Here is a 4,806-nt window from a genome sequence, read left to right as displayed (position 1 = left end):
CACGTTGGTGTTTTTTAAACCCATCTCTGTCTCGTTTTTGGTTTTTTTTTTTTTTGAATGACAGAAGACTTCTTTATGTAAGGAACATAATACGGTAAAATCCTTTCGAACTTTTTTTTTATCATAGCGAGTGATGAGTTTGACCGTCACTCAGATCGTGTGCACCTGTATATGCACGGACTTATCTACAGAACATGCATCTTACAAAGACTTTCACATCCTGTGAATTGCTCTCTGCTCTGACCTGTGAAGATCTGGGACATTGTATCTCACGGGTAGAGGCTCAGGCTTTGTGGTGTTTACAGTGTACTGCTTTAGGTCAGTTGTTACAACTGGACCCATCATTTCTGTATAAAACGTGATCACTGTAATACAACTTTATTGCTAATGGCAAGACGGCTGACAAAGATTCATAGTATTATTACACCTAGTTGTCTGTTAATCTGCACATGGACAAATATGATCATACAAACAGACTCTGAGTTTATGATCTGGAAATGAAACCAGACTTAAAGGAATGGTTCGGTCTTATCGGAAATAAGCTTATTTTCTTTCTTGCTGAGAGTTAAGTGAGAAGATTGACACCACTCTCATGTATGTACGCAAAATATGAAGCTATAGCCAGCAGCGGGTTAGCTTAGCTTAGCATAAAGACTGGAAGCAGGGGGAAAGCTAAGCGTGTTTCCTAAAGTCTTGAACTATTCCTTTAACTTGCCTTGGTGTCGATGCCACCAACTGTTCACTGGTTGCTCTGAAGTGGACGCTGGAAATGCTGTGACCTTGCTCCTATGACTAACAGGGCATTTAACACTGTGTACGGATGTCAAAAGTAGTTTCGATTTCAAAGCCCAGTTTTTATTATCAAGAGAGAGGCTAATGGAATCCATGCCAGCATTTTATAAAATCGTCATTCTGTCATTCACTGCCATTATTTCAAGGAATATTCTGACGTTTTGGGAAGTAGGCTTATTTGCTGTCTTGCTGAAATTTAGATGAGAAGGTCAATACCACTCAGTCAGTTTGCTTAGCCTAGCATAAAGACTGGAAACGGGGAAAACAGCTAGCCTGGCTCTGTCCAGGTGAAAATTAGCCACCTACCAGCACCTAGCTCACTAATTAACACATTTAATAACCCATTTGTATATAAAAAGAAATATGAAAATGGCATGTTGTGTTGTTACCTGCTGTAACTGTTTCTTGGCCGGAAACAGTGATTTCCACAACTTGTCGTTTTTAAATTTGTGTGTGTGTGTGTGTGTATGGATTAAACAAACAACATTTTACGTGTTAATTAGTGAGCTTTAGAGGTGTTGGAAGGCGAATTTAGTTAACTTTGGACAGAGCCCGGCTAGCTGTTTCCCTCTGTTTCCAGTCTTTATGCTAAGCTAGGCTAACTGGCTGTGGCTTAATATTTAGCGCACAGACATGAGCGGTATCAATCTTTTCATCCACCTCTTGAGAAGACAATGAATACGAGTGTTTCCCAAAATATCAAACTACTTTTTTAACATTTACAATTGCTATCCCTTTTCATTATCCAAAAAGCATGCCATATACCTAACAACAAATTTATGTGTCACATGACAGTAAAAAAAATGTTCCTAGGCTTTACAGTAAACTCGACAATATCAGTTTACACCATTTCATTCTTTAGTCATTCAGGACTGCTATCACGATATTTTATTAATTTTGTGAAACGTATTCAATAGAGCATAATTCACATGGCCTTTTTGTCTTTCAGACTGCGTGTTGTATCGGTGACTGACATCTCAGGTCAGGTTAACCTTCACATTCAGATTTCTTGATTCTCCATGAAGTGTAATGTACATACTGTAACTCAGCACACTTTCTTTCAGTTCACATTAATTACATGGCTTTGTTGTCAACAGTGTTTTGCTCAGTGATTTCTGGCCTCGCTGTTTTGTTTTGTTAGTCTTTACACACATTATAATTTCCTATTTGTGTTGTAAATATAAAACACAGTGTCACAGCTTGTGATTATTTCCATTCTTTCCCGAAGAAGTAAGTAGATCATGTGAAATACTCTTTAAGTAAAAAAGAAATTGGGGGGTATATAATATCTCCAAAACAACAACTGCCGGCACACACAGCTTGCAACGCACCATCTGCGCTGCTCGACTGAGCGGCTTGCAGCGCGTAGGAGTGACACCACCTGTCAGAAGTCCACTCAGCTCAACGACACCCGTGTGCAGCCGCCTGACGGAGCCCAACATCCCGTAACAGATCCAACAAAACCGCACTAACCACTAATGTGCCGCTCCGGGCTTGATGTATTTACTGAACTTGAATTTCCTGCGCGTTCCTTTAAAATTGTTGTTCGGTACAGTTATGTTTGGTTATTGCCAGTCAGGAATTCAACTGCTTTTATTTGGCTTTACTGTACTGGCCGTGCAGATATACATTTCTGCCTTGTGTCGTGTACAAAAGATACAGATTTGGCTTGACAAAGGCTTAATGGGTAACTCGTTCCATCAACCCCCACTGTTTAGCATTTATAAGCTGAATCAACTCTTAATAAACTGTTTATAACACATTATAACGTCGTTGTAAGCAGATGAAAGGGCATTTGTAAGTGTTTATTAATCCATCTGTAGCTGGTATGAAAACAGATAATATAAAAATGTGTTTGAAACTCATGAAGACATGGAATCAGTATTATATTATTATGCTATATTATTACATAATTTAAAAAAAAAGGTCCACTCACTAGATTGTTCAGCTGCTTCTCATGGTGGAATCTGTTTACTCAGTTCTCATGGAGAGTGAAGAAGAAGTACTGATGAATGAATACAAACTCATATAAAAGTGTAGAAATACATAAAAGCATATTTTATATGATCACAAGTGTTATACTGTCATTCATCGGTTACTGATGCTTCAACGCTACATTACAATGTGCTAAAATTGTTTTTGCTTATAAATGCAAAATAAGGGGGTTTGATGTGAAAGCTTACCGACTTGAATGAAATGCACTCAACAGAAACAAGCTGTGTTGAATAATAATGAATATGATATTAACCTGCTCAGTGACCAAAAGAAAGTAAGACCTCAGCTGTTTCTGCTGAGCAAACCTCTCACTGAGCAGGACTGAAACAAGACCACACACAAAAATGAAATGCCCCCACAAATGAAATCCTGTATTCAAACCTTTAAGGGAATTCTCAAACATCTCATGAAAATAGCCTATATCTAATCATCTATACCTCATCAAGAGTCTACAGCCATGCTAGCAGCTCTGTGCAGCTGTGCACAGTGGTGCTTTGAGCTAAATGCTAATGTTGCAATGCTAACCTGCTCACAATGACAATGCTAATAGGCTGATGTTTAACCGTGTTTACCATCTTAGTTTAGCGTGTTAGCTAAACACAAAGTGTGGCAGAATCTGATGGGAATGTCGTTTTCAGGTAGATCACCATTTTGATTCTTCCTCTGGGGGCCGTGAATGTCTGAACCAAATTTTGTCCCAATCCATGTGGTAGATTTTGAGATATTTCACATGATAAGTGTGAAATCTATGGTTGGTACAACATTTGTCCAAGGGTTCTTGAGACATTTGACTTATGACATCTCAAATATACTATGAACCAGAGTTTCATACATCATGTGTATTTACTGTTTCAGCATAATAAAGTCAAAGCGTAAAGGATCTTCCACAGCGGTGAATTCCATAAAGCAGCCAGAAGAGGCCGTTTCCTGGTTGGACTTTGTCAGCAGAAACAGGACCGAAACAACCATAACAGAGGTAATAATCCCTGTTTTATTGTGTGTGTATCAGCACCAATGAGGCCATGGCAAGGTATGATTTTCATAAGCCGCAAGACAACAGTAACCATGTCCTCACTCATTCATTAGTCATCCGCATTCTTTATTTATTCTCTCCGTCTATTCTCTGCTGTATTATATTTCAACAGACGTTAGTCATTCTAATCTAATTTTGGTCACTACGCCTGCTTGTTTCGTATCCCCCCCTCCCCTGCTCGTGTTAATGTTTTGATTGGTGTGGGATGAATGGATTGGAGAATTTGGCTGCGTGATGCGCTGGAGCCGCACTAATTAAATTCGCGAATATACGGCTGATTTATAGTCGCGCACTTCAGATAAATGAAAAGAGGGTGTGTGTTTCGCCGTGCGCTGTACATTACGATGATGTGACACATGAGCGGCAGATTTTAGGACTGAAATTTCTCTCCCTCTCTCTCTTACATTAGCATGAAATCTGGATTCTGGACCCTCCGGCCCTCTGCACTCTGATTAAATGACTCTGTTCTGGTGACAGATGAGATTAATCAACTCGCTGGAACAGTTATTGGATGTAATGACTAATGACGATTGAATGAAACAGGAATATTGTACACGTAGCAGTCTCCTGTCTTTCTTAACACTACAATGCACAATCAGATTTTAGATCATAGTGTGCTTCTGACTTTGGTTCAGCAGTTTGGGGAACCGCCCTTTCCTGTTTTAACGTAACATGCACAAAGCCGACTCCTTAAAGGAAAGTTTTTCTGAGTCTGAGTGTGTTTTCACACTTCATGTCACTTGATTTTTTATTTTTACTGTACAGATCTTAAGACGTCAAAAAGCCAAAAGGAGTGCGACAAACTGTTCACCCTCTGAGTAATAAAAGTTGGAAAATGCATTGTAATTCAAATGTCAAATAATTTTAAATTTAATTTGTGAGCGTGCTGCGTGTTGATGTTAGCGTTTAGCTCAAAGCCTTGGACAGCTTTACAAAGCTAGCATGGCTGTGTTCTCTGTATACTCCTGTTTTTCAGGCGTGGCCAG

The sequence above is a fragment of the Enoplosus armatus genome, chromosome 7, assembly GCF_043641665.1.
Source record: "Enoplosus armatus isolate fEnoArm2 chromosome 7, fEnoArm2.hap1, whole genome shotgun sequence".
NCBI lineage: Eukaryota > Metazoa > Chordata > Actinopteri > Centrarchiformes > Enoplosidae > Enoplosus > Enoplosus armatus.
This window is presented reverse-complemented; position numbering follows the sequence as displayed.